Below are 17849 nucleotides of genomic sequence, written 5' to 3'. Positions count from 1 at the left end.
TTGGCCCCTAGAAAGCAGGTTGAGCTGATGGCACAAGTGGTATAATGCTTGCCTTGAGCAAAAAAGTTCAGGGACAATGCCTAGGCCCTGGGCTCAAGCCTCAAGATATCACTAAAACAAACAAAACAAAAACTAAGTGAACCCAAAAGGTACATGTTTTACAAGACTATTGAGAGAAGTGTTCTATATGAACACAGTTCTGGAGTAGCTAATACTGATATTTTTTCCTATTCCCAAGCTGAGCAAAAACATAAGTTACAACTTTGGTGGTGGGGGGGGTTGGGAGGATTTGGGGGGATGGGAGAGGGAGGATGGGAATGGATGGGAAGGGGAAACAAAGGAGGAGGCTACAATGCTTGATAAGAAATGTACTCATTATCTTGCCCATGTAATTGTAACCCCTCTGTACAGTATTTTCACAATAAAAAAATAAAAATTAAAAAAAATCAGTTAATGGAATTCCCCAGATAGATACTAAAATAATGCATCAGGTAAACAACTACACTATATAAGAAGCCATTATTTTATTGTCAAGCCTTATATCATTTATTCAGAAAATATTTCTGAATAAATAAAACACTTTGAGAGTAATCCAGTCATTGCAGGCTATTTGACTTTTTTGTTGCTGTTGTTATTGGTTGTGGGACTTGAACTCTAGACCTGAGGGCTGTCCCTTAGCTCTTCAGTTGAAGACTAGGGCTCTACCACTTGAGCTACAAGCCACTTCTGGTTTTCTGGTCTTTTTTTGGAGATAAGAGTTTCACGGACTTTCCTGCCTGGGCTGGCTTTTGTGTGTGTGTGTGTGTGTGTGTGTGTGTGTGTGTGTGTGTGTGTGTGTGTGTGTGTGTGTGTGTGTGTGTGTGTGTGTGTGTGTGTGTGTAAAAATACTGTACAGAGGGGTTACAATTACATTGGCAAGATAATGAGTACATTTCTTATCAAGCCTCCTCCTTTGTTTCCATTTCATATCCCTTCCTATCCTCCCCCTACCCCCTCCACCCAATCTCCCCCCCCCAAAGTTGTAAAGTTCCTTTTCCACATAACAACTTGTATATCTCATTGTTGCAATGGGTCCACCTGTATCCCTATTTAAATGATTTGTTTTTCCCTTTCCCCTCCACAAATTATACTGACATCAAATACAATGAAAGCAGGGGTTGTACCGTGGGGGAGGGACATACAAAGCAACAAAGAAATAATCTTTTTTTATTGTGAAAATACTGTACTGAGGGGCAAAGAAATAATCTCATAAATGTGTTAGAAACAATGGCATGAAAGAAAAAAAATTGAATACATATCTTAGGGTTCATTTCCCTAACATCAACTTATCTGACCTTTTCTGCTTGACTCAGACATATTAAAGCTACCAGCACAACTATGTTTATTGCAGCATTATTTACCATAACAAAGATATGGAACCAACTCAGATGCCCCTCAGTAAATAAATGGATCAAGAAAATGTGATATATATACACAATGGAATTCTATGCCTCCACAGAAAGAATGACATTGCCCCATTTGTTAGGAAATGGAAAGACTTGGAAAAAGTTATATTAAGTGAAGTAAGCCAGTCCCAAAGAAACATAGGTCCCATGGTTTCTGGGCTGGCTTTGAACCACGATCCTCAGATCTCAGCCTCCTGAGTAGCTAGTATTATAGGCGTGAGCCACCGGCGCCCAGCAGGCCATTTGACTTAATGCTTATATCTTGGAGTTTTGTAAGAAGTCAAGTAGAAATCAGGGATTGAAATAAAGTGATTAGAAAATTATGTTCTAATAACTATTAAATGCAGCTTTCATATTTCATAGCATAGGAAATTACTTTTCTGGAATATGTGAACATTTTTTATTACACTCAAGAAATTTGCTAATAAACTATTCAAATGTTTGTGACCAAGTCTGTAACAGGTCACTTACTCATCATAAAAAATACAAATTTTTTATAATGCATGATCATTCTAAGCTATCAGTTTATTGTGAATAAAATGTCTTCTGATGTTGCTCCTGACCCATATCAGGAGAATAATAGAGAGATGTGGGTTTCAATCTCTGGGGTTAAGTTTAAGGGATTATTGGTCATTTTCTTGCTTGTCTTTTTTACTCTTCTAGAAGCCTTAATAATATTAATATGCAATTTTAATAGTTCAAATACAGAAATCTAGTGGATCTTATTTAGGCACAATTCTCAATTACCATTGCTCATTTAGAAGCAAAGAAAAGGAAATACCACAGGCAAAAGATATGTCAGATGTCTTTTCAGAAAGAAAGAGGATGTTTCAATCATTTGAAGAGAATCTTGAAGTATTTGTAAGTAGAATTAGGTTATGTCTAAGTTTTCATGCAAACATCTTCAAGACGGGGTAAATGGACAGTATGAAAATCTGTAGATGAAGTAAGATGGACCGAGAAAAGCTGCAAGATGCCAGCACAGGCATCTATTAACACTAGTTCCTTTGATTTTTACAAATGCCTAAAATATCTTTAAAATCCAAAATTAAGAAAGAGGATTTGAAGATAGGCAAAAAATGTCATCTTTGGCTTACTTCTATTCCAAAAGTTAACATGAATGTCAGATAACATATTTCCATACAAGCAAAGATGCAGACTGCATCCGACTCTGAAGAAATAATGGCATTTGCCCTAACGTGAGATATTTCATTTCTGCTTTTAACTAAGGCAACTTGTTAGAAGCCATATGCCTCCGTAGTAGAGGACTTTTTTCTCTGTGTCATTAAAAGTAGTTTTCTTGCTACTTTTCCCCGTCCTTAACGGGTGGAGGTGGAGTGAGTGAGAAACAGAACATGTTATCCATTTCTTATCTCTGAGACTTTGAAAGGGTTCAGCTGGTGCAGCTGCCCATAGCAGTAGAACTGTCTGAGAAGAAATTAGCATCCAATTTGGAAAATCAAGTACTCTAACTTAAAATACATAAAAACTAAATTTATGTAGCATTCTAAATTGCAGCTCCCTCCTCCTGTAACATATGGGAATACGGTGAAGAGAAAACCACTGACAAGTGGACAGGTAAACAAAATAAAGACTTGCTTTCATTTGTTTTCCTAAATTTGTCCTTACAAATAAAAAAAAAATGGTGAGTTAATATCTCCTAACCATTATAGTTGGTCAAGAAAAAAATGTTTATTTACTCTTATTGGATAACTTTGCTTTGAAATATGTACCCAAGTCCATGTATATACATATATATGTATATATGTGTGTGTGCATTTATACATGGCCTTATGATGTTATCTACTTTTCTATAAATAAGTGAAATCTTTCCAAGTTAAAATATATTTGTAAACATTTTAGTGACTAAATTAACTACATTTTTATTTAATCATCAGTATCAATCATTAATATATTTCTATGCTATACATTTCATTGTCTCAGTAACATCTGTAAAAGATATTTCTACCTGAGTACACACACAAACACACACAAACCCACATTCCAAAATGTTTACAAAATTTAAAATTGTTATCTTGAGATAGTTTACATGTCCACAGCATGTGTTTATTATGTTTACATATATATGTCATTTTTTTCTAAAAATGAAAAGTAAATTGTATGTTTGTGTCTGAAAAAATATTTCAGTCTGAAATGTTCTCAAGATTCAAAATATTGGCCACAATATTCAGCCAATACTGAAACATACATATAATCATAAATAAAATTGTACATACTGCATACACAATTTCTTTAATTCTTGAAGCAGCTATTTATTATTTATTGAGCCTAAATAATGCTACAATTATTTATTAGTGCTGTGTGTGTAAAGATTCATTTAATGTTGCTTTTCCATGTGCAGTAAGGCAATTCAGTTTGATCTGAGGAAAACCTGGGCAAATGTAGTCTGAGAAAGTAACCCAAGGATTCACAATGCATTTTGTCATTGTTACTTCAATGAGTAAACCACTCAAAGCAATCACTTCTTATAGCACTCTGAAGCAGTTACTATATTGTGAAATCTTTTTTTTTTAATTTAATTTAATTTTACTTTATTTGAGAACACACTGTACAGAGGGGTTACAATTACATGGGCAGGATAATGCATACATTTCTTACCAAGCATTGCAGCCTCCTCCTTTGTTTACCCTTCACCTCCCTTCCCAGCCTTCCGCCTCCCCCCCACCCAATCATACCCCCCTCCCCCCCCCCCCACACCGACATTGTAAAGCTGGTTTTGACATGACATTTTGTACTTCTCATTGTTGCAACAGGTCCACCTGAATCCTTAAACGACTTGTTTGTCCCCATCTCCTTCACATGTTATACTGATATCAAATATAGTGAAAGCGGGGGTTACACTGTGGGGAAGGGACATACAAAGCAACAAAGAAATAATCTTATAAATGCGTTAGAAACACATGCATGAAAGAAACGAAAACATTAAAATACATATTTAAGGGTTTGTTTTCCTAACATCACATTATCTGACCTTTTCTGCTTGACTCATACCTATACTAGATATTGCAAATAAGGGAAACTATGGGACCTATGTCTCTTTGGGCCTGGCTTACTTTATATTGTGAAATCTTAAAATTTGTTTATTTGAATTCCAGTACATGGTAAAGTTATATATTTCAGACTCCTTGCTAAACGCCAACCATATATAAAACCCCCTATTACTATGAGAGTTTAATTTACTTTAATAAGTAAAATAAAAGTTAGCCATTTCTTGTATTATTGAAGTAGATTATTATTGTCTTTGTATGACAGTGAAAAAGGAAGTAGATATAAGAGGAAACTTGGTGTTAGAGTTAGTGTAAGTGAGAAGAGAATGAAAGATGGTATTCAGAATAATGTCATCATGATAGTCGAAGAAATGCTTAACTTCAGTGTATCTGCAAATAAGAGAAATACTGATTTTGTTTAGATGTTCTGTTTCTAGACCAATTTCATGATGTTATAAAAGTTACTTTTGTGTTAGGGGCTGCCAGGTGCAGTTAAAGCCAAAAAAAGTCCAATTATATGTTTTATAGTATAATGTCACTTATTGTATCACAGAAGCTGAAGACATGCAAGATTAACATTTCAATCCTCATGACAAGGAAGCTGGGAACCAATGGACAATGATATATGTGTATTGAACAGCAATTACCATTGCACAGCAGTCATTGTTTCAAATAAAATAGCACTTTATTTCCCTATATAAAATTTTACTGAACTATTATCAGGATAGGTGCTAAGACATTAAGTTTAAAGTTGTCTTAAACTGTGATTGAGTGGAGAATGCTCAATACAATTTAAGAAACTGTTAGAAATATAAAGTAGGTGATTTGATTGCACTATCCATATGCTTTCTTTAGAGGATAGGGTATAAAGAGTTGAAAACATAGTGTTAAATTATCATTATTATTATTATTATTTTGGTCAATCATGGGCTTGAACTCTGGGGTTGGGCGCTATCTCTGTGCTCTTCAGCTCAAGGCGAACACTCTACCGCTTGAGCCACAGCACCATTTCCAGTTTTTCTGGTGGTTTATTAGCGATAAGAGTCTCACAGACTTTTCTGCCCAGGATAGCTTTAAACTGTGATCCTCAGATCTCATCCTCCTCAGTAGCTAGGATTACAGGTGTGAGCCACCAGCGCCCGGCCCATAGTATTAAATTATCACAGGTGAAACAGGACATGTGCAGTTTAATTCCTGTAATATTTTATGAAAGTAGAAATTGAAGAGAAGAATTTTTTGTTATTTTATTTTAGTAACCTCATAGCTACACAAACTAGCTACATATATTTGAAATCTTAATGACACAAGCTTTGAAAGAAATTTGCATCTGCAAAACTACTATTCTATTGAAAATACTACACAGTTATATCAACCCAAAGTTTTCCATGGAAATGTGTGTTTTATACTCATCCAGCAAAGGTGAAATCAACCACTTATCTAGTTTTCTGTCATTGTAAAATAATTTACATATATTTTTATTTTAAGCAGATTGAATAATATGATAGTCATCCATTTGACTCTGTTTTTTCCCCATTCATAAAATGATCAGGAGGTTCAGTTTACAAAATATCACTAGTCGTTGTTCTCTTATTGACTATAGAGTATTATGCTTTCATGAATAAAAGATTTGCATATTATCTGTTCACAGATATTTCAGTTGTTTGTAGTTTAGAGCTAATACAATTAGCCAATTATTATCATCAAGTGTTTAAATGAACAGATTTACTATTTTTTCTTTCTTTTTAATGATAAACTCATATTTAGATGGTCACATTACACCATAGGTATGTGTTGTTTGACCAAAAGAATTACTGAAGTGTTTTTCACACTGAAAGCACTATTTAAAATTCCATTGAATAAGAATAATAAAATTTTCACATTGTTTCCAGGACTTGCGATTGTTGTTTGTTTACTTTTACTTCGAATTTTAAGTATGGTATACTTAAGTACCATGGTATACACAAGTACAGATATCTCTTTTTTAATTGTAAAGGTGGGGTACAAATGGATTACAGTTACAGTTTCATAAGTAAGAAAATAAGCACAAGTCTTGTTGAACATTGTTATCTCCCCCTCATTTTTTCCCAATTCCCCTCCCAAAGATATCTCATTAAGATTAAATATATAGTTGTATAGATACAATATATAGTATTTATAAGTTAAGATTTACTGTACCTCTAGGAAGTTTTACTAATTAGCAAATTCATTTCACAGTTTCTATCATTAACTCCCTGTCTTCCTAACTTCCGTTCTCTGTGCCTTTCAAACTCTCAGAGAGAGAAAATGTCTTTATACCTAAATGAAATAAGCCTGTCCCTCTGTTCTGATTAATAATACTAATTTTATTTTTTCATGTATTCACCTAATTAATGTTTATTTTAAAATATGACTACATTGTGTTTTTTTGATTTTGCACTTGCAATTTTAATCATTGGACTTTAAGTAAATTGATTTTAGTATTTTCAGAATTTTATATGTTATTTTATCATTGTGCTTTCACTTAATAATCTTTTCTATCTGGCAGATACAGAATAGAATAAATTTAAACTAACAAGAAGGGTCTTAAATGCCAACCAATTATATCTACTGTAAGTCCTTTAATTATTCAGTTATTTTTGCTAGTTTAAAATAACTTTCTACTCTCATGGAAATGTGGTTTGAAACCACAATCTATATTAATATTGCATGTCTATTATTCAAATATACTCCTTTTGAAAGTTAATTCTTAATTGCTCTAATTAAATTCATTTTCATTTCTTTACTAACCATGCCAATAAAAGGACAAAAAAGCTAAACATCTAGCTTATGTGCAATAAAACATTGAAGTGTCCCTCCAGAAAATATTATCATTATATAAAAATAGGTAAGCAACATTCCTATACATTGCATTTATTTTAATCAATTCCACACATAGTTTCACATCAGTGATTTGGTAGCTGATTCTTAAATCATTTGTGATATGTAACCAAAGTATAATTTCTCTGATGCTGTTTGTAGGCTAAACCCACTAAATTGTGATTGCCTTGGAAAGGTAAGAGGGGAGGAAATGTGTGTCTGCTTGCAACCCTAACTTCTTGAAATCCTAGTCATTTGTAAATTACATAGCAAAGATATCACAAATAATCATCCAAAGCATTTTATAGCTGAATGAAATTTTATAGCTAATACAATTTAATTTCCTTACATTTTCCCATGAGGTTCTTAGCTAGAAGCTTCTTAAATGTTTGAAGGTTAAAAAGCTGGTGAGTGACTTTGACTACAGTCCAAGTTTCCTGTAACCAATGAAGCTTTCTTTTTTAACAAAATTTCATCATATTTTAAATGAATGAGTACAGATGAGTAAAAACTGGTTTCTAAAATACATAAAATAATACTTAAGAATATAATGCAGTCAGATGTCCATCCAGTCTCCTCTTTTCAGATCTAGAGGTATGTAGAAATATCTTTTCTATTAACTTATCAGTAGTACTATTAGCTCATGCTACTGCTAAAAGGTCGGTTATTGTATGATGACTTGATTTTATAGTTAAAACAATTAACAATAATGCTACAGAATTTACTCTTATTTGGTAATTAATGGGAACAGTTGGAGGGTGGTCATATTTTAATCTAAAAATGTGCTGAAATATAAGTTTGTATTTATGTAACAAATAACTGGATGGTTATCTTAATATAATATATTTATGCAATAATAGCCAAATGCAGTCAAAATTTAAGATAAATCAGAAGGGATGAAAGCTTTTATGTACAATCATAAACTCCATAATTACAGTAATTTCTCTTGCATTATTAAGTAATGATCATATTTTATACAGTTTTGAACAAACCAAACTAACTTAACAAAACATAGTCCACCTATTATCCATTTAGGAGCCTTTTATATATTCAACCTTACTTAGAAAGAAATTATTTACTACATATAGAAGAAAGCAATAAAACTTGCCCAGAAAGGAGTGTATTGTGTTTCTGGCTAAGTTTAAAAGACCAAAGGACAAGTATTTGCTCTTTTCATTCTTCATTTTCCCATCATTATAATATGTGAAAAATACTTATGGTAATCTATTTCACAAAATTCCTGTAAGAATCAAATGAGATAATAGGAAGGAATGTTCTTGGCAAAGTTTAAATATAGAATTAATTTGAATTATCATCAGTCCTTTTTAGGCAGAATTTTTATTAGATACTTTTATTTAAAAGTGTGGTCACAACATTTCTCTAAAGCTTATGAATGTCTGGAAACATGAAAAAAACAGAAACTGGTGTGATTTTTTTGAAAGAGTTGAAAAACTTCTAGATTGAGCATGAATAAATTAGAATGTTTTTAGATCCATGCTGATTTTTTTGACATTATGTTTTTTTTTGACACCTTGTAGAACTTGGATGTAAGACATCAATATTATTTTGGATATATACATATGGATATATATGAATTTATATATAAATAGCAATGATTATGATGATATTAAGTAAAGAAATAGATAGATAGATAGATAGATAGATAGATAGATAGATAGATAGATAGATAGATAGATAAATGGATGGATAGATGGAGAGATAAATATGAAAGGATGTATGCCAGTACTAGAAATTGAACTTAGGACCTTGCTCAGCTTTGTTGCTCATGACTAGCACTCTGTCACTTAAACATACTTACATTCCTGCTTTTCTAGAAATTTAGTGATAAAGTTTCATAGCTGACCCAATATATTTTTAATAATTGTTATACACATAGAATAGGATGTTTTTAATTAAGAATACTATTCTGGTTGTTTGAGAACAAATGAATTACAAAGTCAATAATTTTGTTGATTATAAATTAGTGTTAATGAAATTGAATAAACTGAGAATTCCAGATGGAGTTTGCTTTTGTAGGTTAACATTGATTATGAATTTAATTTTGTGGTAATTTGTGTCAGAACATATTCTGTGGTTATACTCTTACAGTGTTATATATTTTGAAATTATAAAAATATTTTCAAGATGTAAAAATAAATTTTGTAAGTCATACAACCTATGCAACTTTTCTATACTTTTGACAGCATACAAGGTTTGCTGTTAGGAGATTTCTAAATGTTCATTAAGATTTTATAATTATAGTTTGAATCCTGGACTATTGTATCCTGGCTGGGTGGCCTGAATTAAAGTACTTAATTCATCTGAACTATTGCAAATTTATTAGAGTAAATCTCATAACAGTATTGATCTAAGGATTTTATGAGCAATAAGTACAGCTGAAATGCATTCACAGTGCATGGCATGTGGCACATATTTGTTATGAAATACCATAAAATCAATCAGACATCTAACACCCACTTAACAATTCCTGGAGTGACATATACTATTGGTAGCTGTGAGCTAGAGTGAAGGACTTTTCTATGAAAATGGAAGATTGGGTATTTGGAAGTTTCATAAATATAACCTCATGTAGACGTCAAGATAAAACTGTCCAGGACAGCACAGTTAGATTCATGTGCTCCTTTTTTGTAGGTTATGATGATAACTGCTGTTCATGAATAAGGCCCATGTTCAATTTCATTTTAAAATGCATCAAAAGATCTCAGCCCTAAGTGATCTTTAGAGCAGGGAACCCGGGCGTCAATTGCTCAACCAAATACTCCCCAGTGCCATGAAGTGTGTCTGATTGTCATTCACAAGCACTGTGTTAAAGCCTGGTAGGAACCCTCTCAGAAGAAATTAGCAGTTATTTTTTTCCAGTTTGCTGTTTATGTTTAGGAGCATCAATTTCCATTTAAGCTGCTTCTTTTCTACTGGAACCCTCTCCTGCCAGTCTATAATTGGATCATGTGCTTCCTGCATAAGTTGTTCTTCCACTCCTGAAGTGTATTGATCAACTTTCCTCACCTTCATCTCTCACCCTCTGCCAGGTGAAGGAGAGGAGGCCTCTGCTCAGGAGGTGGCAGAACCTCTCCTCCAGAGCCTTCTCTGGGAAGGTGTCTGTGTTTTACCTGCCAGTGCATGTGTCTGTGCTATTTATAACAACTCAGTTACACTGAAAGGTTTGGGATTTTTTTCTTTGAACCAAGAAGTTTCATCAGTGAGCTAGAATATTAGTAACACCGTTTCTATAGGCTTTTGGGCATATAAAGGGCACACAGGTTCTCTCTTCTCTCTTCCTTCTCTTCTGGAAATTTGGGGGGTCCTGACCTATACATAAATAGTAAGAAGCAAGTACAGCTTCTGTGTCCTCAGTCTCAATCTCAGTCTCTGTCTCGTCTGTCTCTCTGTTTCTGTTCCTCCCTCTCAAACACACACACACACACACACACACACACACACACACACACACACACACACACACACACACACACACACACACACACACACACACACACACACACACACACACACACACACACCCCAAGGGAATGCCATATGTCCCAAGTGGGAGACCCACTTGAGAAAACGGCAGTGATGAACATATCTCACAGTCTCATTGTGAGGGGACACTCGTCAGTTTCTTCTCTGGCAAAGAGAATTTTCTCACCCTCAAGACATGCAAATGACTTTTTTCATCTGTTCTTTTTTATGTTATTTGCATAATTTTCTCCTGCGAAAGTGAGAGCTGTCCAAAATTAACCCTTTGGGGCTTGAGGCTTCAGTACCGTGACCTTTCCCCAAGAATTAGGTGTCTTCAGGGAACAAGCAAGCGTGAATGGGGGAGATGGGCTGGGCTGTTGAGAAGCGGGCCAGGGGCAGGCAGCGTGGTGATGGATGGCTATCAGAAGGTAGGTAGAGGCACACGACTACATTAAAAACAAGTTGTCCTGCGTGTTGTGTCCTCTTGCCTTGCTGTTTCTGCTTTATAAAAATAGTGCTTTCACAGAACAGAAAGGGTGACTCTTGTCAGCACAACATACTCTTCTAAGTGCCTCCGATTAATACAATGCAAACATTTTGGTAGGGGTGATTAATTTTAAATGGTATTTGGAAGACTTCAGGAACAATGATTTGTGCTACATGCTTTGGACCGTGCTGTGTGTCTGTGTCTGTGTGTCTGTGTCTGTGCACTCAACTGTCAAATACGCTTATTTAATATGAATACTATCTTTTTTAATAGATGCAGAGAGTTGTACTCTGGAGAGCTGTAATAACCCTTTAAAGTCATTTTACTTAGACAAAGGTTGATGCATGAAGCAGGCGAGGGGCAAAGACAAGCGTCCCCTTCTGCCTCATTTGTGCTTTAGACATTTTTCAGGTGTAGAATTACTTTACAAATCAGCCTATCTGCCTAGTATTTGTTTCACTGTATCTAGTGTGAATGCATCTTGGGGAGAGGGGGGAGAAGCAGGGAAAACCCATTTATTTGAAACTGTGCAATGGCAAACACAGAGACTAATCTTGAAATTATAGTCTTACTTGTCGTTCGTCCATTAGACTGGAAAAGACCATATTCCCCAGGAGGCTCGGTTCAGTTCCCCCGGAGACCTGTCACCCCTCTGCTTGTGCGCCCGGTGCACAAGAGCATCCCTCACTAATCAGGTCAATGAGTATCGCCTGGCCCCCGGCGGACATGACAGGAGTTGATCAGAACAGTTAGCAAGCCTCCAAACAGTGCCCACGCACACAGCATCTCCTGGGGTGGAAAAAAAATCGCTCAATCCTGTTTTACTCACGGAGAACCTCTGAGGATTTCAGCTGATCTTTCTCTCCAGTCAAGATCTCCACATAAACCAGGACAAGAAGTGCAGCGTGCTGCCCCTGAAAGAGTGTTGATTGCAAACTTCGATCTCCTTCCCCTCCCCGTTCACGGTTGACGTGACGGATTTCTCACCCGTTCACGGAGAATATTTCAATTAAGGTAAGTGCTGCTTTTATCTGGGTGACTGCATCGCACTGGATTTCTGCATGGAAAGTTCTGACTGAACTGGCATTCTGCACTGCAGCAAGTGAGTGCTTGTGTCAGGAAGAGGCCGAGTTTACAAAGCAAAAGTGTCCTAGAAGAGAGCTGGCGTTTGGGGACAAAGCTATTGCAACCAATTCTGCAGGAAGGAACTCACTCTTCTTTTCATTGCAAAAGAAAACGAAAGAAAGGAGATGTGGGAAAAGGAAGGATTTTTTTTCTCTCTTTTTACCTTCTTAGCAGTCTGTTTAGAGGTCTGTGCAGTGTGAAGGTAACCTGGTTATATGAGTGTCACAGTAAAAAATCTGAGTCTTCAAGATTCCAAAGTTAAATAGGTTGCAAAGAAAATTAGTAAATGAGAGTTGGGAGTTGTTTGCTTGTTTTGCAACTCCCTGGTCTGTCTGTTTAGGAACTGAGATTTAAGTGTAATAATTTTGATAAAAAATATTTTTTCACAAGAATGAGCATCCAATGTATAATATTATATTGGTGTAATTTATGGTACTTATGTAAGAGCAATGAAGCTCATTAATGAGGTAAGTTAAAAACAGAGAAAGCAAAGCAAACTACTTTGAGAATTGCTAGCATTTTGAAAGGAGACTGCCTTATTCAGAGAATAAAGCTCTATATTTGCTGAAATTTTGACTCTTGACATACTTTCAGTGTGAGGTGATTGTTCTGATATCAAACTATGGTGCATTCCTTTCACATAAAGTTGGGTTCATTACCCAAGTAGTTTGGGTGAAATGGTGCATATTCTTCTATGTCCATTTTCTCATAAGCTTCTTAAAAAGATCTCCAGAGGTTATAGAAAAAACTTTTTTTCTGTAGTCAGAAATTTTCTTTTTTAACTTTAATTTTCATATTTAAATATAATTATATGGCTTTATTAGATATTTGGTAAACTTCTATGTGATGTAAAAATTAATTCTGTCACTGTTGCTGTGTGTGATCCATTCATTAGAAATACAAACAAATGGTGTCATTGTAGAGGAATTTTATTATAAACTAATTTTCAAGTAATGTTACTTACCTCATTTGAGCTAAAATCACATATGCTCATTAAACATACACATATTAACTTTGTAATACTTGATCTTTGGTGTTGAAGTGCACTGAAAATATCTAAGAGTTGTTTCATCAAGTCTTATAATGTTGACTTTTCTATTGGGAAAGTATTTACTGTTTCTGTTATTTTATTAACGTATTTAAGTATTTGTACAAAGGTGTTTTCACTCAACATGTCAATTTATGAGTACAATGCATCTTAATCAATGTTACCCACTCCGTTATTCTTCTTCTGTATCTATCCCAAAGCCACACCTCCCATGAAATTACCTGGTTCCACTGCCACATATGTATATTTAATATTATGACTGCATTTGCCCACTATTCCTCTTTCCATTCATCTGTTTCTCTACAACTAACAAAACATGTTTCAGCTTCCTTGTATTCATGCTGTTAAACTGCAAGTAATTGTTCAAAGGAGATACACAATTGGAATCAATCCCTACATATATACCATTTCTCACATTTCTCATTTCTTCAATTCTCTCTCTCTCTCTCTCTCTCTCTCTCTCTCTCTCTCTCTCTCTCTCTCTCTCTCTCTCCCTCTCTCTCTCTATTCTTCTGTTTTCAGTTTGTTTAAAATCTTAGATTTGACTTTCACCTATGAGAGAAAACAGGTGCCCTTGGCTACTTTCTGAGACATTTATTTTACAATGGTATCTTGAAGATGCTTTGTAGCATGAGCTCTCTTATTTCATAGAAAGTTGTTTCCATTCTTGCCACTATAGGTAGCTTGAGATGGGATATTTTATAAGGATGTCAGAATACCATTATATAAAATTGGCTCTCCTTTTGAATTTTCCTGGAGAATTTTAGGCTGATGTTGATGCTATGGCCTCCTTCAAGAATCAACTATTTGCAAGATTTCTCTAGGCACTGATGTCACTTGAAGGTTGTATGCTCTAAGCCAATTCATGAAATAATTTATCTACTTCTGTTGCTATAAGTTTTCTAACTCTTTTTCCCCTTGGAATAAGTTTCACCAGTAGATTCAAAGATAAGATATCATTGGTTAAAAAAAAAAGGTAGCATTGATTTATAACAGACATTGCTGCTAGGCATTTTACTTCTTTCCCCCTTATTAGCAAACAGGAAGGGGTATTATTGGCCAACTAAGGACATATGTGATCCAAAAACATTTATACATTGCTGAAAAATCTGTATTATAGTTTTGCCCACATGATCAATTGACAACTGATTGTAGAATTATACCCAAGAAGCTTTCATTGCATGTTTACATTACTAAAGTCTATGGCCATTCAAAAGTCGTTTAGCAGGTACCGAAATCTTTATTTTTTAACAAGAAGACAAACACAGTTTTAATTATAATGGAGACCTCAAAAGTTTCCAAAGGAGTTTAATATCACTGTAGTTGTTATGCTAGCTTGTCTTATTCAGACTTATGGAGCTATAAAGTCTTATAGTATAAGTGAAAAATATTGGCTATTTTAGATCGCATGTGGGTCTGATTTTTCAAATAGTTATGTTAACTCTGTATGCCATCATAGCTCTAAGGCTTAAATTGACTTCAGTTTACATTCACTTAATATTAATTTATTCTTTCTACAATACCAAAAATATTTTCTAGAAAAAAATTCATGTCAGTAAGGCAGTTTCTAAATTTAAAGAAAAGATTTGTTAAAACTTTATGGACCTGACTCAAGGATACATAAAATAAGCCTCAATAAGTTATTTAAACAGACAGATAGATAGAGATTTATCTCTACAGAGATAACTAGAGGTAGAAAGATCTATAGAGATACTATATCTATAGAACTATAAATACATACATAGACACAAAGAGACCCAGAGCAACGGAGAGATCCATTTTGATGTCAGTCTTGGGGTTTGAACTCAGGTGCCTGAACACTCTGTCCCTGAGCTAGCACTCCAGCACTTGAGCCACAGCTTCACTTTGGGTTGTTTTGATAGATTCAGGGAGATATGTGTCTCACAGACTTTTCTAGCCTGGGTATCTTTGAACTATAATCCTCAGATCTCAGCTTTCTGAGTAGCTAGGATTACAGGTGTGAGCCACCAGCCAGAGGCAAAAAGTACTATTTTTCCATCAGACAGTGAAGAAAGACAGGATTTAACATAACTGAAATGATAGTTATAAACTGTGTATGGATGTGTCTACAGTTATCACTTCACAAAATGAGATTACTAACCTCCATTTTCCAGAGAAAGAAATGGAAGTTGAGAGAAGACACAATCCTGGTGGGCCCAGGTGTCCCACAGTGAATTATGAATCTGTAGAGTGGATTCAAATTTGGCTGTTTGAGTTTCATAAATGTTTTATCTGATGATTTTATCATCTTCTGTGAAAGGACTCCAATATTTGAAGAGATATGAAGGAACATTCTTAGATTATTTTTCATGTAGTTGCTTACTGTGTAGCCAAGGCTGGTCTGGAGCTCTCTAGGTAAACTCATCTTACGAAGTTTGTCCCCCTGGGTCGGGAGATGATAGGCATGCATTACTACCTAAGACAATGTAGATCAGTGATATTTTCCTGACATTAGCTCACTCTTGTACTACTTAAATAAATATAATTTTTCAATGTCATACCTACTGATACTTGAAACACGCACGTATTTTTTATTTTAAGTTCTGAAAGGGGGCTTTGCAGAATGTTTGGTTCTAACTGATTTTGGTTTTAACAGAAAGGACACTATAATGACTAATTTCTGCAGAGATTTACTATTAGAAACATCTTTACAAAAGATAAAAAACAATAATGGTGTAAATACGAAGTTACTAATATGGTAATCATATTACAAGGATGTTTAAGAGAGAATTAATATTAGTGGTAAATTGCAACCATAATATTAGAAAATTTAAAAGATAAACAAGCCTGGAAACTAACATTGGAGTTGAATTTTGTAAGAAAACTAAAATGAAGGGGTTGGGAAGGTGACTCAGTGGTAGAGCACTTGCCTTGCATGCATGAAGCCCTGGGTTCAATTCCTCAGCACCACATAAACAAAAAGAAAAAAGCCGGAAGTGGTTCTGTGGCTCAAGTGGTAGAGCGCTAGCCTTGAGCTGAAGAGCTGAGGGACAGCGCCCAGGCCCAGAGTTCAGGCCCCATGACCGGACCCCCCCCCCAAAAAAAGAAAAAAAGATAACTAAAATGGAAAAGAACAAAACAAAACAAAACAAGCCACAAATTCACCAGTGTCTCTTTGTTCTATTAGATATATAAACCTTTAATATATACATAGAAATAGTCCATGATCTTTTCTATAAACAGAGATTCCTTAAAGCACACCTACTGTATATGTATTTCCATATTGTCAATGGATGTTGGAATGCTACAGTACCACAGTCCAACATTTGAGCCCAAAGGAAGTATAGAGCCTTTGTAAACTTAAATATTTCATAGTTTGCTAGTTTGTCATTTACAGAAAACATTTCCTGACTCCTTGTTTAGATAAAGACATTTATAAGAGTGTTTTTTTTTACTATTTGTATAGTGAATGTCAGAAAAAAATTAAATGTCCTCGAAGTAACTAGCCACCTTTCTATTTTAAGATAGATTTTCTTATTTACTAACTCATCTATATTTTAGTATTACATTTACTTTATCTAATTATGAATTCTGATGTTATCATTTATTAAGATCTATCTTCCTGTCTACCTACTTACCTCTTTATGTCTCTATGTAAAGACATAAAAATTTCAAATCCTACATTGCATCTTTGTTCATGTAATATATATATATATATATATATATTGGTCATAAAACTCATTGGGGCTGGGAAGATGGTTCAGTAGTAGAGTGCTTGCCTTGAATGCATGAGTCCCTAGGTTCAATTCCTCAGCAACATATAAAGCAGAGAAAGCTGGAAGTGGTGCTGTGGCTCAAATGGTAGAGTGCTAGTATTGAGCTGAAGAACTGAGTGACAGCATCCAGGCCCAGAGTTCAGGCCCTATGACTGACAAAAAAACAAAACTCATTGTTTTCAATACAATAGATCATATCATATTCACACACATATATGCATATATATGTGTATAAGTGTATATATGTATGTATGTATATATAGACATACATATATATACATACATATATACACTCACACAAACACACTGTTGTGTGACTTATCATATTTGTGAGACTCATTTCTAACAGAACTACCAAAGACTTTGGGCAAACAGTTTGGAGACATATGCAGGTAATTGTAACCAAAATACCATATAGGCTGGGCACTGGTGACTCATGTCTGTAATCCTTGCTACTCAGGAGGCTGAGATCTGAGGATCATAGTTTAAAGCCAGCCTATGTAGGAAAGTCTGTGAGACTCCTTTTTGTGTGAAAATACCATACACAGGGGTTACAATTGCATGCACAAGATGAGTACATTTCGACTCTTATCTCCAATTAAGCACCAGAAAACCAGAGTGGCACTGTAGCTCAAGTGGTAGAGGGCTTGCCTTGAGCTGAAGAACTCAGGGACAGCGCCC

At 34.9% G+C, this 17849-nt stretch overlaps 1 protein-coding gene across 3 annotated transcripts in view; it reads left to right on the top strand.

The window, feature by feature from the left end:
• Cdh12 (cadherin 12) overlaps positions 1-17849 on the top strand; it is an 836266-nt gene that overhangs the window by 472290 nt on the left and 346127 nt on the right. Inside the window, exon 1 of one of the 3 annotated variants that reach the window (XM_070042222.1) lies at positions 12140-12272. The exons of the other annotated variants lie outside the window; for them this stretch is intronic. The gene's annotated coding sequence lies outside the window, so the exon portion shown is untranslated. Of the gene's footprint in view, positions 1-12139; positions 12273-17849 lie in introns of those variants that run through there. 3 annotated transcript variants of the gene reach the window in all.

Source organism: Dipodomys merriami, unplaced genomic scaffold (genome assembly GCF_024711535.1).
Source record: "Dipodomys merriami isolate MVZ:Mamm:240054 unplaced genomic scaffold, mDipMer1.0.p SCAF_32, whole genome shotgun sequence".
Lineage (NCBI taxonomy): Eukaryota > Metazoa > Chordata > Mammalia > Rodentia > Heteromyidae > Dipodomys > Dipodomys merriami.
The sequence above is the reverse complement of the archived record's forward strand: the minus strand, read 5'-3'. Positions and strand labels throughout refer to the sequence as shown.